The 13,203-nt window shown below is 40.9% G+C and overlaps 1 pseudogene; it reads right to left on the reverse strand.

The window, feature by feature from the left end:
- Positions 1-1,714: 1,714 nt before the first annotated feature.
- Positions 1,715-12,017, reverse strand: LOC142427474 (replication factor C subunit 1 pseudogene; annotated as a pseudogene).
- Between the last annotated feature and the right edge of the window lie 1,186 nt (positions 12,018-13,203).

The following is a 13,203-nucleotide window of genomic DNA, read 5'->3' on the forward strand; positions in this document are numbered from 1 at the left end:
AATATTGACATAAGAGAATGTCAAATGAGAACCTGAAACCTGTCTGTGGATTTAAGATTTTCCATGGCCGATCCAAACCATATGATCATTCTACGGTGGCACAGTAGTTTAAAGAACGTTTATGATTGAATAGTATAGTGCAATCTTGAAGCATTGATTCTGCGTCATATTTTCAGGATTCAAATTTAACAAATACCATTTATTAGGTATAAAATGTTAAGCAAGTTAGACTCTCTGTGCCTCTAGTTCCTAAACTATACAGTATTGACTTCTTAAGATTGCTCTGGGGAATGAATGGATTGTTGCAGAGAAGAATGTGCAACATTACAATGATACTTGGCATTAGGATTAGAATACTAGCATTAGGATGATACTTGTTTCATATTACATATTTAATAGGTATTAGCTATTATTGTTAAAGCAAATACTTGTAGTTACACTTATATTGCTTAGAGATTTGAATGTGTTCATACACACACACACACAACATCATTGTAACGAGGTGATTTGCACCCTCCAAAAGATATGTGGAGTCCATTAAATGTGTTCTTATTTGGAAAAGGGACTTTTGCATATGTAATTATTTACGATAACATCATACTGAAGTAGGATGAGTTCTTGCCAAATGTCACTGGAATACTTATAAGAAGAAAAGAGAGAGACATGCACAGAGGGAAAAGACAGCTATGTAAAGGCAGGGGCAGAGTTGGCAGTGACACAACTACAAATCAAGGAATGCTAAGGATTTCTGACAACCACCAAAAGCAAAGGAGAATCGGAGAAGTGTCCTCCCCTACCGTCTTCAGAAAGAGCCTGGCACCACCAACAACTTGATTCCACACTTAGAACCTCCAGAATTGTGTGGTTGTTTTAAACCACTCTGTTGGCAGGGCTATGTTTCAGCAGCCCTAGAAAAACTAATGTCATTATGTTTTGTGAATCAGCAGCCTGTTTCTTTGCAATAAAGAAGTAACGCTAATCAGGTACTTGGGATGTTAGTAACCACTAAAAATAGTTTTTACAAATTAGGAATGTCATAGGGTCTAGATGTATTCATTACTTCTCACTGAAGAATTGTGACTCTTTAAATGGCTATGAAATGGCCCTAATGAGAGCTTTTAGAAAAGTCAAGTTCTCAGTGGCATACTTCCTATTAAATCTTGATTTTATTTAATTGGCAACAATCTCTGGGACACCATAGAACTTTTTTTTGACCATGTGGAACATTTTTATTCACAATTTATACTCTGCAAGATCATTGACAATGTACCAAGAATACCCAGTTCTTAGTGGTAAATGTTTCGCATTATGATTTATTTACAAAATTTCACCACTTAATAAGTACCTTAAAAAAGAAGAAGTAGTAGTATTGGGTGCTATGCAGGCTACCCGTATAAGATCTTAAGTCAAAAAGTCACTTGCCGTTTCACTGTTCAAAAGCAGGTTATTGTTAATTAAAACCCAGCTGCAAAGTCCACACTCACATTCGTTTTCCTTCTACATGGCCCTTTAGAAGTACAGCCATCTGGTGGGGCGACATAGGGATCATCCGATCAACCACGACAAGAGGTGTCTATTAGCCTACTGCTTGAACATTGTATTCATCATGGTCCACTGGCTACCCCATTACTGTCAACACATGGTTCTTCTGGAAAGTACCACTTTCTCTAAACCAGTGAGACTCGTCAGCAGGTGGGTAAAAAGTGACCGTCGGTCATGTAGAAATCTCATTTCTTTGACTTTTTCCTTTTCCTTTCTTGGCCTCATTTTTTTTTTCTGGTCTTGAAGGCTTTGATGATTTTGTCTTTTTCTTGATCATCTGCATTTTTTCATCAGACTGAACTTCCTCTTCATTGAACTCGCTGGATTCAGAGTCAAGTTCAGGATCTGTGCTGCATCTAGGCATCTTCACGGTCAGAAGGGAATAGGGTCAGGGTTTTTTTATACGCTCTCATGAAGGCGGCTTTGACGTTGGGATCTAGTGTGGAGAAAGGAAAAGGTTGGCCTCCACAGCTGCTAAATTCCATGATGTTGTCATGTCTTCTAACATCAAATTATACTCATCCACAAGTGTATCCACAACCTGCACCCCTCCCACCCCTCGCAAGGCCAAGGGCTATACAGGTACATCCCTCGTGGGCGACGGCTAGTCCATGTTTATGGTCTTTCTGCTGGAGTCCATTCTGAGACTCATGTGCAGTGCTAGGTCCTGAAGCACATGATCATGCCTGCCCATAGACAAGTGCTTCCCCAACCAGCTTGGGACAGTGGGAAACTGAGTCATGCACCCCTCATGTGCTCTCCAGGAAGAATGCTGGCATAAATGGCCTGTGTGGGCAAAAGGCTCCAGTTTTGTTTTCTCCGGATCTGGCTGTCTCCTAGGTCGCCATCACTTACGCTGTCCACTGCCCTGCTAAACAGCGTCAAGTGCTTGTTCATGTTGCCAGTGTGGCTCTAGGCGTCACATATGCACACCTCGCCTGGACGTAGAGCAGTACTATGGAGCAATCGTGAAAAAAGAATCTAAATTTGTCCACACGTGACAGATGAGCTGTCTCCTCTCCAGCTACAAATATTTTCTAGGCAACATCAAACGGGCCTGGTATGATGGCCTGTCTGGCTCTGCTAGAATCGGCCTTGGCCTGACCATAGGTAAGTGCCTTACTTTGTGCCCAGCACATGCTCGATTGTGTAAAACCTGTCTGATATCCTGATTTGCTCCCCAAATTACTCCACTCAGAGCTGGAGGGGGAAGATCTAAAACTTCTTCATCAATCATTTTTGTTCCCTAAGCTGCTGCCTTACCCCTCTTGGACTGTCTACTGTCCCGGCCCATGACAAGGCAGTTTGTCTTCTTGCTGACAGTTTCTGTCGCTGCCCCCAACCCCACCCCATATTGTTCAGTTATAGATTTGGCCTCCTCTCACTCGACGGACTCCAGCACCCGGGGACTATACAGTGAAGGCCTTCCAAGCAATTTTCAGCTCCCTTGGGTATTTCTTTGGCACACAGAGCTTTGGGACTTTCTGGATGGAGGCAGCTTTGATAAACTAGATAATCAGTCCGTTTCTTGTCTGAATCTTCAGGACGTGTAGACTCTTTCACTTGGGGACTTTTGGTTTTCTTAGGAGTTTTTCTCTCGCATTTCAATTCAATCTTGTTTCCTGTACTTTGGGAGCTCATAGGCTCTCCTTCCTTCGGAGAAGTCTCTCCTTTTTTTTCAAAAGTGCCATCTAGAACTGGCCTTTGGAGAAGAGGGTTCTATTTTGTGAGAAGGTGACTTAGAACGTTGCTGAGGTTCTGCTGAACTGTGACACTGGTATGTTTCTTAGGACTGTGGTTATCTCTATCACTGGAGAATTGTTCTTTATGATGATCTTTATGCTTTTCTGTTTTACTTAAAGTGACTTGGGCAGACAAAGACATTTCTTTCTCTTCTGGATTCTTTTGAGTCTTTTTGGTCTCAGCTTATACACGAGTATATACGGTATATATGTGTGTTAGACTGGGTACATTAGAGAAACAAATCCACAGAAACTCATATGTATAAGACAGAGTTTTATTTAAAGAGCAAGTGCACATCAAGAAAACATCCCAACCCAGTGCTGCCCAAGCTCCTAAGTCCAACATTAGCCCATATGTCCGACACCAATCTGCAAAGTTCACCATCTCACAAAGCGCACTATGACACCGACTGCAGTAGGCAAGCCGAGTCAGTGAACGTCTAAGTATCTCAGCGCTAGCAGGGGTTTCCACACGGCTGCTCCAGCACCCAGGGCTGCATCAGGGTAGATCCATGTGGCTTCTCCTCAGGGATGTCTTATAGGAAGTCAGTCTTGCCCGCTAAAGCAGGGAACTGGTTAAGGCAGCTGCACCCTGGTCCGACCATCAGAAAGCAAGATACCCGAGAACTCGAAAGGTGAGGCTCACTGAGCCATTTATCCATCCACCCTTCAATTAACCCCACTTGTGTTTGTCAGCCAGGTTGGCACAATAAACTAACTACCTCAATATGACTGAGAATTTTCTGTAGTCAAACTACTGATTGCAGAAACATATTTAAACATGTTTTACTTAGAATAAGCCCTTGCATACATGAATTTGGATCCTATCACAATACTATTTTGCTTGTATATACACCACTACATTCTACTTTTTAATATTTTCAAGTATGAGGTAAAGGCATTAAAATCCAATAGGCCAGAGGTATAGCCAGAATGCAAGTCCTCTAAGCTCAAACTTCAAATACAATTATTTTATTTATTCACTTGCTTAATAAGCATTAAACCACAAACCAGTTGCTATAAAGTTAATCCCAACAACTGGCAGCCCAACATATGTCAGTATAGCACTGTGATCCATGGGGTTTTCAATGGAGGGTTTGTGGGGGTTGTGATCTTTGTTCTGAGCCATCTCTGTGGACTCGAACCTCCACCCTTCCAGTTAGTCCAGTGTGCTAACTTTTTACACCACCCAGGGACTTCTTAATGGGCATTACATCCTGCCTTCTTCCCAAGGAAGTGAAAGGTTACATTGCTGTTTTGTTCTCTCTTCCCCTATCTTGCTGTAGATTACAAACTAACAGTTTAAATCATGCTCTTCCAGAGAAGAGAAACCACATCCCAGACACATATTATTTTAAAACTAGAATTTCATTCGCTGTATATGAAGCTGACTGAAGTCCGGGAGCCTGATTTGTATTGCTGGGCTGTCAGCAGAGCAGGCATTACAGTCCCTGCCTCACCATCTATAAAGGAAGTTGAACCTCAATTTTCCCTCCCGCCACTCATTTTCCTCAGTGTCAGTTTACAAAATTGTAAAGAGCAGAACGACACCAAATAAAACAGGAAATTCTCTCTAACTGGTATGGAGTGTATCTAGTCAGAAGATAGGAAATACAGAAAATGAGAGATCATGGCTTACTTTTCTCGAATAGTAGACAATTAAGTGAAAGGGTCGGGGAGACATGCTTTGAACCTGGTTTTGTAAAGCTATTTACAATAAGGGGCATATTCATTAAACCTATATTTGAAATATGAAACTTTATAATGATCATCTTACTGTTGCCATACACTTTTATAATCTGTCGATCTTTATCCTCATTTTATCTGTCATAATAGTGATGTTTTAAAATACATCGTTTCTCTCACTGTTGACTTAACTATCCAATGTCTATTTTAATTGACTGATAACTCTGCTACACAAATCATTAACTATTTTGAATGTAACCCCAGCTGTAAATACTATCAATACATATTAAAGGGAAAACTTTTATCAACCTCTTTTATTTCTAAAGACATCAAAGTAAATTATAGGCATCCATGTCCAATTATAGTTTTGTTACTATTGGTGTTGGGTGCGGTCGAGTCTGTCCCAACCCTTAATAACCCATTTATAACAAAACGAAACACCACCCTCACAACTGCTCTTACGTGTGAGTCCATTGTCGAAGCCCCTGTATCGATGAGTTTTGTCAGGAGTCTTCATCTGTTTCAGAGCCCATCTGCTTTACCAAGCATGAGATCCTTCCCCAGGGTCTGGTCCTGCCTGACAATATGTCCATGGTATGTTTAATGAAATCTCATCACCTGTGCTTCTAAGGAGCATTCTGTCTGTACTTCTTCCAAGACTAACTTTATTTATTCTCTTAGCAGCCTAGGGTACTTGTAAAATTTATAATCTTCATCTTTGACATTAATGTTTGCATATTACCAGGTTTCTTTATATGTGTATAGATCTTATTCTATAACTGACAGTATTACACCTCAGGAAATATTCATGACCAACACCAGTCAATTTCACCTCACTAATTCCTACAATATCAATCTTTATGCTTTCCATTTCATTTTTGAAGATTTCTAATTTTCTTAAATTCTTTTAGTTTTTACTTTTATTTTAGCCTTTTTTCTTTAAGCTTAATTTACTCCTGAGTCATAGTGTTAGCTTCTTCAGTTTCTTCTGATTTTTTTTTCCTTCTGTGAAAGCTCCTCTTCTGTTTGAGGATCAATTTGTTCCTTTTCAGGAAGTATCTTCTCAATGTGGCAAGGAGGACTCATATATGGGGTTGACCCGACCATGAGCTCTATAAGTCAGGTGGTATATCTTGCTGACCTTGGTCACCGGGATGTGTTCAGAGACCAGAGAATTCACATCTAAACCCTAAAGTTCAGTATTACCTTCTACATGTTTAAGCATGTACACTGAAAATTCAGCACTCTCCTTGGACCAGCCACCCTGGGTCCAACCCCACTGTGTGACCTGGGCACACCTACCAACTCAACCACTGTAATGTTGGGACAGCAAACACTGCTTCCACAAAGTGATATCTTTCACATACTTGGTGGCTTTCTGAACATGGATAGTTTGATGGCCTGGATAGTTTCACGGGTGTTCTTAAAATATGCCTGAAGATCCGACCTTCTTTATTTGCATGGTTCTGTGGGACTTTCTGCATCAATCAGTAGCATGTCGTTTTACTAGACCACCTCAGGTTGCTACAGGAAGAGCTAATTTTCTAAAAAATTTTATTAGCACATTCTATTTCTATGGTTCTGGATGCTGGTCCACCAATATTTAAAATACCAGTAGAACCACAGCAGATGGTTTGTAGATTTCAGTAGCGCTAACGGACTAAGACATACTAGGAAGAAGGACATAGGAGTTCTGGGGAAAAAAATTGATACTGGGAAAAACCTTATGCAGAGCAGTGTAATAGTGTCTGATATCATAGAAATGTGTAAGCCACCACAGTGTGACAAACTGACAAACATGTGGTGCATGAAAAAAATTCGGTGTTTGTTTTTTAATGACATACAAACTACAGTTAGCATAGAAAACAATCTAATTCTAATAAAATTTTGAACAAGATTCTCTTGGGCCTTCATGTAGCTTGCTCAATGCCAATGCTTGGGGGAAAAAAGTTGCCAAATGTGTTCAGTAGCTCAAATCCAACAGATGCTGGGCCTGGGAAAGAAAGGAGGTGGGACACAGTGTTCCCTCACTGATCCATAACTCTACGGGGGACAGCACTGGAGACACTAGGCGGAAATTGTGCCCAGTCTGCCCCATGCACAGCAGGGTGAAACATGAAGGGAGTGCAACTGGGCATCAAGGGGAGCAAAGTAGCCAAGTCCCCAAGGGATCCTGAAGTGAGACTTCTGACTTGGGGGACAGATTTGAAACCTCATCAGACTTGATCAGAAAACATACATAAAGGTCAAACCTGGAACTATCTATTGTTTGGGTTTTTTTTTTCTTCTTGTTTTGCCTTTTGTTTGTGTTTGGTTGTTTTTCTTTTTCTTTCATCCTTTGTCTACCTATACAAGATAGGCAGGACGAATAATCCTGAGGAGAAAACAATGAGACCAGTGTTCCCAGGAACATAGGAAAAGGGAGGGGGCAAAAAGGGGGAGAGGGGAGCCAACAAACTCAGAGATAAGGGAACACCATAGATCTTAAAAGGATGGCCAGAAGGGTGTATAATGCCTGGTGGGGTTTAATCAAGTGCAATGTATCCGAGAGGGATTACTGAGAGCCAAATGGAGGGACAGCATGATAGTGAGACAGGAGGAAGAGGAAAGGAAATAGAGGAAAGAAATAAGAGGCAAAAGCTATTTATAGAGGTATAGCTATAAGCATGTATATTTGTAAATATATTAATTTATAATGAAGGGGATAGAGTCCAATGTACATATGTTTATATGTTAAGTATTAAGATAGAAGACGGACTTTGGGCCTCTACTCAAGGTCTCCCTTAACACAAGATCATTTTGTTCTAATAACCTGGCACTTTTTGATACTCACCTTCCTGGCATAGTCACTGAAGACAAAATGGGTGCATAAGCAAATGTAGTGAAGAAAGAGTAGATGGTGCCCAGCTATCAAAAGATATAACATCTGGGGTTTTAAAGGATTGCTGTTAAATGGAAGCAAATAAGCCCACATGGAAGAAGCACACCAGCCTCTGTGATCATGAGGTGTTAATGGGATCAGGTATCAGGTATCAAAATATCCAAAACAAACAACTCTATCAATGCTAATGTGGGCGGTTGGATAGGAGACCCAAAGTCCATCTGTAGACAATTGGATATCTCCCCACAGAAGGGTTATAAGGAAGGGATGATTTAACCAAGGTGTAGTATAGCACCGACGAATCACACATCATTCATCTAGTTCCTGAATGCTTCCTCCCCCACCAACCCCACTACCATGACCCAGTTCTACCTTACAAATCTGGCTAGACCAGAGAACACATATTGGTACAGATAAAAGCTCTCAAGACATGGCATTCAGGACAGATAAAACCCTCCGGAAGAGTAATAGGAGTAGTGATATCATGAAGGTAGGGGCATAGTCAGGGAGGGGGAATGGGGAGAAAGGGGAAACCCATCACAAGGTTGGATAGGTAGTTCCCACCCCTGAAGGGAACAAATAACAGAAATTTGGATGAAGGTAGACAACGGACAGTGTAAGACACGAAATAATAACAATATATAATTGATCATGGATTCATGAGAGTGGGAGGGTGGGGGAGGAAGGGGAACAAAGAAGATCTTATACTAAGGGCTCAGGTAGAAAATGTTTTGGAAATGATGATGGCAACATATATACAAATATGCTTGATATAATAGTTGTACAAGAGCTGTAAGAGCCCCCATTAAAATGTTTTTCTTAATAATGATAATAATAATTGATTGATTAAAATTTTTAAATTAAAAGAAAAAGAAGAGGAAAAATACTGGTTGGATTATATGATCAACTGTAAATGATTATCAGCATAGCTAGTTGTGATTGTCATCTTGTTGGGTATAAAATGAGCCATCTCAGAAACGGGAATAGGGGATCTTGCTACCAGTGAAAGAGAAGAGCCAGGAATAAAGTTATGTCCTTTGGACACAGAGATTCCAGTACGTTGACCCTCCTTGACCGAAGATACAGCTATGATACCAGATGAGTGGTACAGGAGCAGCAAACGAAGCAGAACAAGGAGCTACAGCATGGGACAGAGAAGTGGACTTTACAGGCCACAGAGCAAGCAAAGCTGTGTGCTTTGGGGCAAGAGACTGGCTTGTGGAGTGGGCTACCCCCAAGCACTTAATTGAGAAGGCTGAATTTGCTGATTCACAGAGCTGGGGCTGAGTGCCTTCAGGCTGAGGCTTATAGTGGAGTGGCATACCCTCTGGGAATTTATCAACAACCTCAAAGAGCTTTGTAACATTGTCCGAGCAGGGCAAAGGCCAGGCCAAGAGGCGGGCCAAAGAGAGACCTGCATGCAGGCACAGAAGGAAAGAAGCTGCCCTGACTGAGCAACTGTGTCCAGAGCATTCCTCACATGAATAGCAATCTAGTAACTTCCCTAATAAACCCCTAGATTTATCTTCTGTGAGTTCAGTGTGGCCATTGCAATGAATTATCAGGTACAATTGAAAAGCACAGTGCTGTGAGAGACAACACTAATTTTGTTGTATGTTCATCTTAGGCAAGACAGACCCATTTCATACTTGAGCTTGGTGAACTTAGCACTATGTCTGTGTATTCAAAGACATTCAGAAGAAGAACTAAAGAAATCTAATGAAGATTTATAGATCTAAAAAACTGCTTCTCAGCAACAGGAATTTCATGCATTTTGTCACCATCAAGCGAAGAAGGACCTGTACAACATAAATATTTATATTAACTTTATTCTCATTAGAATGTGTATGTGTGTGTGTGTGTGTGTGTGTTCACTGCCATTGGGTCAATTCTGACCCACAGCAACTCTAAAGGACAGGGTAGGACAGCCCCTTCAGGCTTCTAAGCCTATCAATCTTTCTAAGAGCGGAGCAGCTGTTGGGTTTGGACCCCAGCAGTGCAATGCTTCCCCCACAGTGCCACCAGGGCTCCGACACAGACACACGTGCTATTATGATACGCAGATTCATGTTTCATATCAAACTTACATACTGGAACTATGTAGTTCTATTTTAGACCTACTGGGAAACCATCAAAGCCTTGCTTGTCTTTTAACTTGGAAGAAAAGAACTAAAGTGGTATGTATTCTGGAGACCATAATTTATGCTGCAGATGCCTATCACAATCAATAGAGACAAATTTCTATTTTTAAGCCTATTGAGCTTTAAGCAGTCTTCATCAGAACTGACTATGGAAAAAGAATTAGTGGATGCATTTAGTATACATTTTAAGTAGAATTAAAATAAGATAAATCAGATAATCATGTTTTCATTACTGACTCCATCCTTAATATCTATTCTTTTTTACAGAGAACAAACAGCATTTTAAGCTGTGCTGAGAGCATTTAAGAAGCAATGCAGTCAACGTCTGATGCTGTGTCAGCTGACGTACATAGAGCAATATTTTAAATGAGCTCGCATAAAGGAAGCACATTATTTTCTCTGCTTATTTCCAACTCAAGAAACATTTCTGATCCTAATGAGGATAAGTGTCCTTCTTATCAATGTACCTACAGATTAAGGTTTAGATTAACACACTGAAGTATTTAAATAAACTAAAGCTGGAGAGATGTTGTAAAAGGCACCCATTGTAAATATATCCTTGTAAAAGAGAGGGGCGGGGGAGATCTGAGGAAACAAACTTTGTTTACAAGAAACAACCACAACAAAGGAAACAAATAATAACTCATTTAATACCCTGAAAATCCACAGAGTGGATGATTTAACATCAGTTGCCATCAAGTTGATTCCACCTCACAGAGGTGCTGTCTGAGTTTTCCAAGGCTGCCGATCTTCACGGGAATAGTGAGCCTCATCTTGCTCCCATACAGTGGCTGATGGTTTAAACCACTGACCTTGCTGTTGGCAGTGCAAGTAAGGCTCCTAAAACTTTCATAGTGACTTATAAAAGTGCCCAAGACACTCCAGGAAGTGTGAAAAGACAACTGGCAAGCAACAATGATCTGGATAAGGAAAATCCTCAGCTGATGCCAAGATGGGCGTCCCAAGAATTCAGAGCCATGGGGCTGATGCAAGCTGACGGAAAACAAAGGAAAGCATCCCCAGATCATGACGGGCAGGAGATGAATTCATCCTTCTCATTGGTGGGACTACAGAAACAGAACGCACCAGGATGAGAATACATACACAATTGCAAATTAAAAAGGATTCAAGCAGTTCTCAACCTTTGGGGGTTGAACGACCCTTTCACAGGGGGTGTCTGATTCATCACGGTAGCAACGAAAATAATATTATGGTTGGGGGAGTCACCATAACATGAGGAACTGTATTAATGTTATGGTTCAGGGAGACACCGTAACATGAGGCACAGTATTAAAGGGTCGAGGCATTAGGAAGATTGAGAACCGCTGGATTAGAGGAGTGGCCATGGAGCTTTGACTACCTCGCTATGCGGTAGTTGGGGTATGACTCATGAGTCATTGCTGCTAGTAGCCCAGTTTTAGAGGACATGAAGTTATGGTCAGAAAATCATTTAGGAAATGACCAGGTTCCCTGATTCTCCATACAAGACTATGCTTCCACATAGCATACTCCACAATGTTATCTGACCTTGCAGTCAGCAGCCTAATGCCTAGTCCACAGCACTATCAGGGCTTCTCGTACAGAAGATGCTGTTCTGGTTGTTGGTATGTGCTGTTGAGTCAACTCTTACTCATTCGATCCTACGTGCAAAAGACCCAAACTCTGTATGACCTTGTGCCACCCTCACACGTGCAATGTTTGAGTGCACTGTTGCAGCTACTGAGAATCTTCTTTTTCACTGACCTTTTACTTCACCAAGCTAATGACCTTTTAAGAGATTGGTCTCTCCTGATAGCATGTCTAAAGTACATGAGACAAAGCCTCACCATTCTCTCTTCTAAGAATTCTGGTTAAACTTCCAAGACAGGTTTGTTCGTTCTTCTGGCAGTCCATGGCACTTTCAAAATTCTTCATCATCACCATCATTCAAAAGCATCAAACCTTCCGCAGTATTCCTTATGCAGTGTCCAAATTGCACATGCAAATGAGGCCCTTGAACTTACCACGTATTTGGGTCAAACGCATTTTTTCGCTTCATGTTTCATCCTTGCTCTTTTACACCTTAAAGACATTTTGTGCGCTAGCACGATTGCCTAAGGCAAGACCTTGCTTGCTTGCTTTCTTGACTGCTGCTTTGATCCAAGCAAGATGAAATCTTTTACAGCCCCAGTCCTTTTATCATCATGTTGTTTGTTGGTCCGATTTTAAGGATTTTTTTATTTTCATTTAGTTGCAAACCATACTGAAGGCTGCAGTCCTTGTTCTTCATCAGCAACTGCTTCAAGTCCTCCTCATTTTGAGCAAGCAAGGTTGTGTCATCTATCACAGGTTGTTAAGAAACCTAATGCTGAATTCTTCATACAGTCCAGCTGCTTTTATATTTAAGGATCATTTTATTGGGGGCTTTTACAGCTCTTATTATAATCCATACATCAATTGTATCAAGCAATGTGTACATATGTTATCATCATTATTTCTAAACAATTACATTCTATTTGAGCCCTTGATATCAGCTCCTCTTTTTACCCTCCCCAGCCCAGCTTCTTGAATTATTTGCTCAGCATACAGATTAAATAAGTATGGTCAAAGGATACAAGCCTGACACACAGCTCTCTGAATTTCACACTCTGAACATAAGTGTTCAGGGATTGCCATGCTTCTCGGTGCTAATCGTGGTTGGTTATGATCCACACAGTGGAACGCTCTTGCACAATCAGTAAACACCTTTCGGGAATTCTGCCAAGACATTTGGAAGACAACTTCCTGGTTGGTCAATTGGAAGAGGTTCATTTTCTTTGGCCTAGGCCAAAGAAAAGAGATCCAACTGGATGCATAAATGATGGAATAATGTCATTAATATCACATGCAAGTAAAATTTTGCTGAAGATCATTCAAAAGCTGCTGCAGCAGTACATAAATCAGGAGCTACCAGAAATTCAAGCTGAATTCAGTACAGGACTTGGAACAAGGGCTATCTTTTCTGATGTCAGATGAATCTTGGCTAAAAGGAGAAAACACAAGTATAAAAGATGGCAGTGTTTGAAGCATAAAAAAAGGAGAGGCAATAATAAGAAAAGCTTATATCAACTCATGTTTGCTTTTAGTGGTTAGGAGGATATCTGAGGGCAGCTATTCTACAGAGAGCAAGTAGAGTACCAAAATATGGACAGAAAGGCATATTTAAATTTCACCGTCATACAATATTTTTGTT

This window comes from Tenrec ecaudatus, chromosome 15 (assembly GCF_050624435.1).
Source record: "Tenrec ecaudatus isolate mTenEca1 chromosome 15, mTenEca1.hap1, whole genome shotgun sequence".
Lineage (NCBI taxonomy): Eukaryota > Metazoa > Chordata > Mammalia > Afrosoricida > Tenrecidae > Tenrec > Tenrec ecaudatus.